This window comes from Mauremys reevesii, linkage group 6 (genome assembly GCF_016161935.1).
Source record: "Mauremys reevesii isolate NIE-2019 linkage group 6, ASM1616193v1, whole genome shotgun sequence".
Classification (NCBI taxonomy): Eukaryota; Metazoa; Chordata; order Testudines; family Geoemydidae; genus Mauremys; species Mauremys reevesii.
In genome coordinates, this window is record NC_052628.1 from 14,957,516 (window position 1) to 14,969,239 (window position 11,724).

At 45.0% G+C, this 11,724-nt stretch overlaps 1 long non-coding RNA gene across 1 annotated transcript; it reads left to right on the forward strand.

The window, feature by feature from the left end:
- The first annotated feature begins 1,996 nt into the window (after positions 1–1,996).
- On the forward strand, positions 1,997–10,610 carry LOC120408600. Its single transcript, XR_005600815.1, has 3 exons — positions 1,997–2,057; positions 8,718–8,826; positions 10,274–10,610. It is a non-coding gene; the product is annotated as an uncharacterized LOC120408600 (long non-coding RNA).
- The last annotated feature ends 1,114 nt before the right edge of the window (positions 10,611–11,724 follow it).

Genomic DNA, 11,724 nt, shown 5'->3' on the forward strand with positions numbered 1-11,724 from the left:
TATTAGGATGGTTCATGATTTTTCCAATTTCACTGATTGCTGTTTCAACTTCCCTAAACAGCTGTCCTGTTACCCTTTCAATCCTCCCTTATATCCTCATTGTGTTGTTTGTTTAACTTGGTTAACAGGTTTTGTAACTGAACTTTCATTTTCTGATTTTCCTCCCACTATACTGCGCTATCCATGTTGATGTTCCCAACCCCCTAGCTCAGAGGTCCCCAAACTGTGGGGTGCACCCAGCTAGGACAGCCCAGAGGAACATACAGAGGGGGAGAGGGAATGCCACCCAGCCCCCATAGGGGGTGGGAAGGGAATGCCACCTAGCTCCCCTTTGTTCCCAACTCTGCTCTGGCTCCGCCCCCAGCGGTGGCCCTGGCTCCCAGCCCCACCCCTGGCCCCACCCCCAACCTCCACTCCTGGCTGCATCTCTGTTCGCAGCCCCAGACCCACCCCCAGCTGTGGCCCCAGCCGTGGCCCACTTACCCCTGTTCACATCCCCCCACCCACACCTTGGGAGCCTGGCCCCAGCTCCAGTGCGGGGGGAATGCAGACAGTGGTACAGGGGACTGTGACCCTGAAAAGTTTGGCGACCACTGCCCTATCTCCTAGTACTGTTCCTATATCTCTTATCTCTCTTCCCCGACTCTTTCCCTTCTCAGGCCACCAAATTTCCTTCAATTCCACCCCACCACCACCTCCAATTTTGCACCACTTTTGCTCTCACTTGCATATAGAAGGGCACATATTTTGCATGACCGAGCTGCTGTAGTAATGCCAAATTGATTACATTCAACAGTATCTGTTGGTACTGTACATTATTATACATCATTTGATATTCATGATTTATCACTAATTCATTTTCAGATCCTGCTTCCATTTGTGGGCATGGTTCATCATTTTGCTTTAATTCTGGCATAGGAGGCACTGTAACTCCAGTATGCTCAGGAGCGGTAGTGGTACTCTGCCAGTCCTTAATTACATTCGGAGAGAAGGTCAAAGTCTCAATCACTTTCCTGGCATGGTAGGTGGGCGGCAGGTCAGTGATCTGCTTAAATAAATTATTGGGAATAAAATACTTCCCGCATGTGTTAACTGTATGCTATGAATGGTTAGGTTAGCCACTACCGTCCCATTTAAAACCCACTGGTCTCTCTAGGTCCCCTAGTCCAAGTCCCTGCTCCTGAGAGCTGCTTGTGCTGCATGATCCCCGACCTTGGCTGTGGTCCAGTCTGTACCAGAACACTGTAGGCTTTCCTCCATGATAACCCGGGAATCATAACACTAGGCTGGCATTTCCCCCCTCATGCACAGTCACTGCCTTGTTCCTCTGCATAGATCCCAGTGTAATTAATTTATGTATTTAATGTTATGCCTCTCATGGTGAGAAGGACAATAGATGGCACACACATTCCAATTTTGGCACCAGACTACCTTGCAACGGAGTACATCAATAGGAAGGGATACTTCTTCATGGTGTTGCAGGTGCTTGTGGATCACTGTGGGAATGTCACTGACATCAACGCAGTGTGGTCCAGGATGGTGCATGAGGCATGCATCTTCAGGAACAGGACCAGCTCCGGGCACCAGCGAAGGAAGCAGGTGCTTGGGGCGGTCAATGGAAAGGGGCGGCACATCCGGGTCTTCGGCAGCAATTCGGCAGCAGGTTCCTCAGTCCCTCTTGGAGGGAAGGACCCGCTGTCAAATTGCTGCCGAAGAATGAAGTGCCGCGGCTTTATTTTATTTTATTTTTTTTTCGCTTTGCCGCTTGGGGTGGCATAAAAGCTGGAGCCAGCCCTGTTCAGGAACACTGGCCTGTATAGAAATCTACAAGCGGGGACTTTATTTCCAAACCAGAAGATTACAGTGGGGGATGTTGAAATGCCCATAGTGATCCTGGGAGACCCGGCATATCCCTTACAGCGGTGGCTCATGAACCCTTATACAGGAAACCTGGACAGCAGTAAGGAGCGGTTCAACAACAGGCTGAGTAGGTGCCGGATGACAGTGGAATGTGCCTTTGACAGATTAAAGGTGTGCTGGGGAGGCCTTTATGGCAGGTTAGACCTCTATAAGGATAATATTCCCATGGTCATAGCCGCGTGCTGTACGTTGCATAATCTCTGGGATGCTAAGGGTGAAAGGTTTGCTCAGGGGTGGAGTATTGAGGCAGACAACCTGGCTGCTTATTTTGAGAAGCCCAATACCAGGGCTATCAGAGGGGCCCAAAGGAGGGCAATTCGAATCAGGGAGGCTTTGAGGCAACACTTTGAAAATGAGAACCAGTAACGTATATCTCTGTGATTGGTGCTGCAATGTTACATTACAGTAGTTTTCCTAGGAAGCAGTGGTGAAATTTGGGGCCTTATATTCCAGTAAGTAGATGATTAAATGTCCTGTGTATGTATTGGTAGTGGCTGCTATCTCAATTTGTAGGAAACAAATAAAGGTGAGTAACCATTCAAAAACTTTGCTTTTGTTGCACAAGAAACAACTCACACACACACAAAGATACTTGGTGGGAAAGCAGGCACCAGGGAAGGGCACACTTTCAGAGCTATGTGTAGGTCCAGCTATCATTTTGAAAGTTGTCCGAGGGGGTACAGTGAAGGGGAAACCGAGAAGTCCCAGAAAGCAGAAAGACTGAGCAGGCGTAGTTTTGGTGCGGCATGGAAAAGAGTTCTGAATGTGCTGCAGGGGAGTGCAGGCACAGATCTGCTTAGTCTGCAGCATTATTAAGGACTTCAGCATCTGCGTATGCTCCTCCGTTGCTTTAATCATCCGCTCAGTAGCATCCTTAACGAACTCCTTATTTTCTTTTCTGTCCTGCCTTTTGGCTTCCTTCCACTCTTTGCATTCCCTTTTCTCTGCATTGGAGAAGTGCAGTATCTCCCCGAACATGTCTTCACTGCTCCATCTTGGGCACTTTCTTCTCTGGTGGGGATGCTCGGCTGGTGTGTGGGGGGGGTGTTCCTGAAGGCCACATCTGCCGAAGCACAAGGAACAATGCACAGAAGCATGATTGTTAAATTCATGCACAGCACCGAAACATTTCAGTAAAATACACCTTTTGTAACATAACAATCACTTTCTCACTGACCCTTGCTTGCTTGCTAAGCATACATCTCTGTGAACACCCAAAGCATGGTGAGTGTTGGCGGGGAGTGGGGGGTCGGGGGACAGAGGGGACGTTCCACATGGGGAAAAGAGCACTCACTTAGCAGGTAGGTGGAACAAATCTTTATTAAGCAAAACACTCAGCAGGTAGTGATCAATTATCCACAAGTGGGAACTCAATGGGACAATCTCATCACAGTCGCTTCCAGCACCAGACAATACAGCTTCAACCTTTCTTTGTTACACAAACTTATTTATGTCTTTGTTATCTTTTCTTATACATATGTATTAGTATCTCCTTTCCACATTAACTCTTCTCCCCTACCAGTTCAGGTTTAGTGTTAGTTCAAACCAGTCTTTTCTAGCTTTTTAGTTACTTTAGCTTTTCTTTTTCTCATAAACATGATTACTCTGCAATTTCTTACACATGCACAGCTCTACTTATGCTTATTCTATTAAATGTTATCAGAACAAACTCTTCAGAGCCACAGCAGGCTTCTGTCAGCCCTAAATATGCCTTCACTCCCAACATACAGGAGAAAGCTCATGCTCCAAAATGTCTGTTAGTCTATAAGGTGCCACAGGACTCTTTGCTGCTTATACAGGAGAAAAATGTATGAAAGGAAATATACCAAAGTAACAGAACTTGTGGTCTTTGCTTTCCTTCCCTTCATTAATGGCCATACCATGTCCTTGGTCCAAAGCAGATCACCCACACTGCAAATGAGAAACCCTTGAAAAAATAAAAAAACCCACAGAAGCCACTTGGTGGAGCTGGTTAGTAGCCCTATAAAATCAACTAACTATCTACACCAGAGGTTCCCAACCTTTGTCTTTCTGAGGTCCCTCAACATGCTATAAAAACTCCACAGCCCACCTGTGCCACAATATCTGGTTTTCTGCATATAAAAGCCAGGGCCGGCATTAGGGGGGTAGCAAGCAGGGCAATTGCCTGGGCCCCATGCCACAGGGTCCCCCACGAAGTGACATTGCTAAAGCTTCAGCATCAGCCCCGGATGGCGGGGCTCAGGGACCTGGGCTTCAGCCCCAGGTGGTGGGGCTTCGGCTTTCTGCCCTGGGCCCCAGCAAGTCTAATGCTGGTCCTGCTTAGAGGCCCCCCTGAAACCTGCTTGAGGCCCCATAGGGGGCCCCGGACCCATGGTGGAGAATTACTGATCTACACATCATTTGCGGGTTAGACTGGTGTGTTTTGCAGACTGTAGGACAACAGCTGTATACTGCACCACTGAGACTTTTATATAAATCATTTTATACCATGGAACAAAAAGTGCAAGTAAAGTTTACTAGATACTGGAGTGCTACATAACAGTATGTAGGTCTAACGTTTAGGCTGTGACCCTATATGTAAATAAAACACAGTAGATGACAAAATACACAGATGAGTTTCAATTTAAAACAAATTTGCGCCAGTAATTTTGGTGGGATGCAGCACACTGAATGTGAATAATTTGGGACAGCCTACCTGACTTTCAGGAAGCAACATACCTGGTGTACGCATAGACACCATGTATACAGGAATATATGTATAAAAATCAGGAGCTATCTTGCAAAAGCAGTATTTTGGAGAGGTCATAGCTTGTGTGGAGACTAGCTCCTGACAGACTTGTTTGTACTATGAAAGAGATGTCTTCCCTAACTACAAGGAATACTTAAACCCTACAGGCCAATTAAGACATGCCAGCTGTTTACATCTCAGCATGCAGCACACTTGTGTGCCAAACTTCTTAATGCATGAAATCAGAAATAACCATGGTAGATTCTCAGTCACGTGTTGAAGACATGAACGGTGCCTTGTGTTTTGTTTGCATATGCCTGGTTATTGTAGCAATGCCACATTCAAACTAGTTTTATTAACTACTGGCTCAAGACCACTTCTAGTTACAGTAGGAAATAACTAAACTTTAAGCGTGAGAAAAGAATAGGGAGCAAATCGGAGAGCAGCAGCTAGGTGGCAGATTAGGATGAGAATAAAAACAGAACGGGAAAGTGTTTCAGCAGGATAAAATAAACCAATCTGAGAGATGGAGCAAGGATAATAATTTCTCAGAAATAATTTCTTTTATAAACTGCAAGTGATAATAAATAAATTAAAAGCTTCAGAATAAAAGAAGAGAAAGCTGAATGTTAATAGTGATGATGTGGACTTCTAGAGTGCATTTCATCCACCTATCTTTATAAGATGCCTTGTACCTTGGCATCTAAGCACAGTCTCTCTGCAGGATCTCAAAGTAATTTGCAAGTGCTGATGAATTAATCCTCACAGTGGGGAATTATTATCATCCCCATTCTATGGATGAGGAAATTGAGGCAGAGAGAAGCAGCAGCCCATATTTTCAGAAATTCCCACTAACTTTTGGCACTTAAATATTTGGGGGTCCAGTTTGAAATACCTATTATCCAGATCTCAGAGGTATTGAGCTCCTCCATCGTCCATCAGCTTCAACTGGAGCTCAGGTTGCTCTACACCTTTGACAGGCAGGTCCTAGTTGGACTTTCTAAAATGGAGGCTCCCAAATTAGTGGGCATCTGTTAAATTCCAGCCTAAATGACTTCGCAGGTCACATAAGTGATCTCAAATGAGGATTTATAACTAGACTTCTGTGACTCAGGGTATTAAATTGTAAATCATGTATACATATTTGGTACAATAGAGCTGTACACATATCTAACAGTTGGATCAAGGTGATGGTAGTTCCAGACAAGATTGCTGTAGGCAGGTCCTAATGGCTTGTTGTCAAGATATCTGGAATCACAGTTCTTTGTAAACAGAACACACCTATAGATAAGCAAACAAAAACTACCAAAAAAGAGGTATTCAGCTCCTAGGAAAATTAGCCTTTAAGTGTCTTATGCTGAGCTCTGAAAAATGTGAGAGTCATTCAAAGATCAGAAGCAACTTTTGAAAATGTAACCTGTATCTCCCAGTGTCTCAATTTCCTCTTCTGTAAAATGTGGACAATGCTAATGTCTGAGAAATGCCTGCGGATGCTCCACCGGAGCCGCGGGACCAGCGGACCCACCGCAGGCATGTCTGCAGGAGGTCCACCAGAGCCGCGGGACCGGCGACCGCCAGAGTGCCCCCCGCGGCGTGCCGCCATGCTTGGGGCGGTGAAATTGCTAGAGCCACCCCTGGGTGCATGGGATTCTTCCGTCCTAAGAGCAGGATTCTGCACTTGTCCTTGTTGAACCTCATCAGATTTCTTTTGGCCCAATCCTCCAATTTGTCTAGGTCACTCTGGATCCTATCCCTACCCTCCAGCATATCTACCTCTCCCCGCATCTTAGTGTCATCTGCAAACTTGCTGAGGGTGCAATTAATCCCATCATCCAGATCATGAATAAAGATGTTGAACAAAACTGGTTCCAGAACCATCCCCTGGGGCACTCTACTTGATACCGGCTGCCAGCTAGACATCAAGCCGTTGATCACTACCTATTGAGCCCGACAATCTAACCTGCTTTCTATCCACCTTATAGTCCAACTATGCTTCCTTCCACATGACATTAGAATAATAAATAACATTAGAATAATTATTAGAATAATAAATAACAATAATACCTAGCTCTCAAATAGCACTTTTCATCAGTAGATTTCAAAGTGCTTTACAAAGGAGGTCAGTATCATTATCCTCGGTTTACAGATGTGGAAACAGACACAAGGAAGTGAAGTGCCATGCACAAGGTGACCCAGCGGGCCTCTGGGAATTGAACGCTATGATTTCTCTGAACTCATCCACCAGAACCCTATTCTCTCCTGCTTTTAGCTTCTTAAGAACCCACTTCTGCTGTTCTGCCTGTAACTGATTTGTATAGAAAATTCCTTTCATTGCTCCTGTACCCTGACCTCTAACTACTTGTCTGCCTGCCTGTCCTTAGTCTGTGAGCTTCTTGGGGCATGGACTGAGCCTTCCTGAATGTCTGGCAAGCAACTTCATCGGGGAAACACAAATAAATAATTAATAATACATACCCCAGTTCCTTATAGTAAACTTGCTCATTTTAATAATATCCATATTTTATTCACACACAAGCGGCTGATAAAGGGAGTGAGTAATTAAGAGAATAAAAGTTAAGCAATAAATGGTAAATAGCCAAAGTGCAAACAAGAGTTCTATGCTGGGGTACCATTTTCAGATCCATCCTGATCCTTTTCTGCCTGCACATAACAAGAGGTTCTTCACATTTCACACGCAGTTAGTGTGTAGATTTATTTATATTAACTTTTGATTGTACATCCAGGGGTCAGGCTGCAGGGAGGAGAAAGGTGGTGAGGCTCTTCTAAGCTCCACCCAAATGAGTTGTTAGCATGAGATGCCACACACAGTATATTAGGCAGATGCTTAAGATACGATAATGCACGTTCTCTGAAATGTCACTGGCTCATCTTCAGTGAGGCTGAATGTATCCATACTGGGCTCTGTCAGGCTCCATGTTAACTGGGGGTGGGGAGGGAAATGATGGTTTCCCCTAAATGCCACCTACTTGTGGCAACAAAATGAGAGTCGGAGCAAATTGTGCAAATCCGTGAGAAATGAAATAATTTAAATTGTCACCATTGTAAACTAATGTCTGAGTTAAGACCTCACTGAGAAGAATGGGAGAGTTCATCTCTCTCAGAGGTATTGGTCCAGGCAATCTGCAGGCTCCAGTAGACGTCTCTGCATTAGTTTATCCTTGGTTCACATTTCTGAGATTCTCTTTGCAATCCTAACAATTAAAGACATATTTTATATATATCAAAGGAAAGTTGGGATTCAGAAGAGCAAGATAGGCATTTAAGAGAGGAGCTGGTATGTAGTACAGCCTTGTACTGTGTATTTCCAAGAGCTGAATTTATACCTCTCTGTCTTGCTCTTATTGAAATAGAAGACACCGTATTAAGCTCATTTGTAGTTTAAAATATCAACACATATCCACTAATATGCGTGACAGGGAGTGTAGTAACCCAGTGTAACCCTTCTACCAGCAATAAGGGCCAGGTTCAATATCTAGGGGTTCCTCTTAACAATAAAAAATAGAACCAGTCGAGCCCCCACCCAGTAATCTGGGAACACTTGACCCCATCATGGGCACCTCTAAGAGGCAATATTTCCCCATTTGCAAGCACAGAGTCTGTGGTAACAAAAGAGAACTTTTAATAAAAGGGAAAAGGAACCAAGCATTAGTTTGGGAAAACACCACAACCACATGCAAAAGTATGTAACCATAAGCAAAAACCCAACCCCACAGTGCGTTGGGCAGTGCCCTTTGCCTAGTTTCTCACCTTGCAATGGGAAAGTCCAACGAATGTATGTCCCTTTAACACATCACTCCCCTCTCCCTCCACAGCACCCCACTTGTCACTGGCAGTCCTTGGTTAGCGAAGATCCAGGGTTCACAGGGGGGAAGGTCCAGTCGGGGGAGGGAGACATCAAGCAATGTCTGTGGTTGTGCGCCTCTGCAACTGGCTGGTTGTTGCTGCCTCTCCGCTGCTTTTCTCTGCTGCCACTGGTGGCATGCTGCCGCTGTTGGACACTCACTGCCCCTTCTGCAATGCCATGTTTGATGTTCCACCACTTAACCCAGGTCTTTTGTGATTTCAGCTCTTGGTGACATCACCGGGTAGCAGAGAATCTCACTACCCACACTCAGAGCTCAGTGTGGACTGTCTGAGCCTATTACAAGACCTGAGGATGCAGACAGGAATAGCAGGTTTTATAAATCCTCTGTCTCTATTTAATTCCACCTTTCCATACTCCATGGCATTCATGTCATCCTCTTAAGACATGTACCCCGTCATCAAATGGTATGTCTGATAGCCACATATACAGTCACAGAACCAGGGCAAGTGGATGCTCATTTGAACAACGTACTGCAGTCTATTTTGAGCCTCAATCTGAATGTTCATTGGTGTAACGCATGTGCCTAATGGTAGATATCTCTTTAAGAGCTCTATAGAGCAGGAGGAATGGGAATGAGTAGTGTCTAAGGCTATGTCTACACTACCGTGGTAAGTCGACCTACGCTACGCAACTCTAGCTATGTGAATAACGTAGCTGGAGTTGACGTACCTTAGGTCGAGTTACTGCGGGGTCTACACCGTGGGGGGTCGATGGGAGAAAATCTCCTGTCAACTTACCTTAGTCTTCTCATTGGGGGTAGAGTACAGGGGTCGCCTGGAGAGCAATCTGCTGTCAATTTGGCGGGTATTCACTAGACGCGCTAAATCGACTGCCAGTGGATTGATCTCAGAGCGTCGATACTGGCTGTAGTGTAGACCTGCCCTGAGTGATGGCTGATAACCACTGGCCTAGCAACATTTTCCATATCCAGAAAATTTCAAATGGAGGTGCGGATCCCTTTGGAATTTCAACCTCTGGTCCATGGAGCCCTACCATAGAAGCCTTAGACTGAAAACTGAGTGAACAGAATTCAACTAGAATTCAACATGTGCTGGGTATGGCCTTTGATGCAGTGTGAGAAAGGGCACTAAACTGTGGGCTGCTATAGTAATGAGAACACTTCTGGGTTTTGACCAGTAGGTGGGGATATTCACATACTTTTGATTGATCAGAAAAAACAGACTGCCTTTTCTGGGATCTGAAACTATTTTCATAGTCACCTTTCATGGACACCTTAGACATAATCTGCAGAACTCCAGGGGTCTGCAGAACACAAACTGAAAACCACTGTGCTAGGCTGATCTACAATTAGCACTCCACACCCAGAAGTTTCTGGATTGGTTGTGGCAGTTCTGGGTATGCTCAATAGGTTCCCTGCAGCTGGACTCAGACTCTATGAGAGCACAAAAGGCCATGTTCCCCGCGTGGGTTAGGAGAAGCTGAACCAGAGGAGCAGAAAGCAGGCCGTTTTCCCTAACTCTGAAGCATTTTGCAGCAGTTTAGTGATGTTGTTAACTCTCCAACAGGGAAGCCCTGGCACTGTTAGTTATGGAAAGAGGAAATTGGGAGGGAAAACTAATTTATTTTATTTAATTTTAATTGTACACTTCGAATGTTACTTGCTTTTAGCCAAACCGTTTTAGTTAAATGGTCTCAACCAGTATGATTCACCAACTCTTCCCTTATTTAAGATGTGATGATGTGGAAAGAGTCATTTATATTTTGCTAGTCTCAGTTTCGTATTTTTCTTGTTACAGGTTGTTTTTTTTTAAATCTATATATTTAAACTGAGTAACTGGCTAATTAGTTAGCTAACTAGCTAACAGAGTGATTTCAGCAGAGGAGGAGGAAGAGTCTGCATGGATTCCAGCTGAAGATTTCTACGAGCAAGTGGAGGGAAGTTACTGTTGCAGTGCTTTTGACCAGCAGCCTGTATAGATTTTGGTGATCAAAGACTGTAACTGAGACTCAGGTGAACTCAATCTAAGATTTTGGGAACTCAGTTACTTCTCACTGTATTTCTGTGCGGACTGACCTGTTTAGATTTAATGTTGCGTTCTTTATTTATGTTTATGTATCGCTGAAGGTAATATATGTGGGTTATAAAGTAGCCATGCTATGTTACAGAAATTAAGTTATGATGTTTCTTTATCATTACACGATTCGATAAAGTTGGTATTTAATAGTTAAGTAAATGTATTTTGTTCTTTTTGGACTTGATTATGGGAGGCTAACCCTGTGCAATCCTTGCTGAAAAGCCCCAGTGACTGAATTGTGGGTCTCTGTGTGCTTTTCTGTGGGAGCTGGGTTTTTTTAGGCCCTGGAGAAGGGCAGTGAAGTAAACTCTACCCCACCCAAAGGTTAGTTTGGCACTCACACACACTCTCCACGGAGACCGGGCAAATCATCCCCAGAGATCTGGAGGAAGAGAGTGAGAGGTCCAGTCTAGTTCAAGGGAGCTATAAACATACTTAGCAGGGTATCAGAATTTCTGCAGGGATGGGAAAGGCAGCTGGTGCATTTAGAAAACCGGGAAGGAGAAGAAATATTATTCTTTAAAAAAAATATCTTGTCCCTGTTACTGGGTGAGGAGAAAAGTGAAGCTAGAGAAGCCAGAAAAACACCATTGAGTATTCATCCCTCTCCCCCACACCTTCAAAGGGTGAGGGCTACTGTAAGGACCGAGTCAGTACCCGGGGTCTTTGAGACAAAGAACAGGTGTTGGTCGGGTGACCAGACAGCAAATGTGAAAAATCAGGACGGGGGTGGGGAATAATAGGAGCCTATATAAGAAAAAGACCCAAAAAACGGAACTGTCCCTATAAAATCGGGACATCTGGTCACCCTAGGTGTTGGAGAGGAGCAATAGCAAGCAGACACCTGTCTGGAAACCCAGTAGCTAGAAAGAGGAAACTCTTACCTGAGACACTCTGGAAGAACACTGTGTGAGTCAAGAGCAATCTGAACATTAAGGCAAGTCAGAGGTCTCAGGGAGAAAGCAACTAAAAATAAGGATCTAGCTTGGCCGGCACTGGTTAAGAAAGCCAGCAGGAGCAGGGAGGGATCAGGCAAAGAGCCTCTCCTTGGTTAAGGGTCAGCCCACCACAGAATAGGGACCTGCCACGGGGGAGAGGGGGTGGATTCAGTTCAAACCATTCTGAAAATTTCACTGCTGACAGAGATGCCTGGAGGCAGGTACACCCTGTAA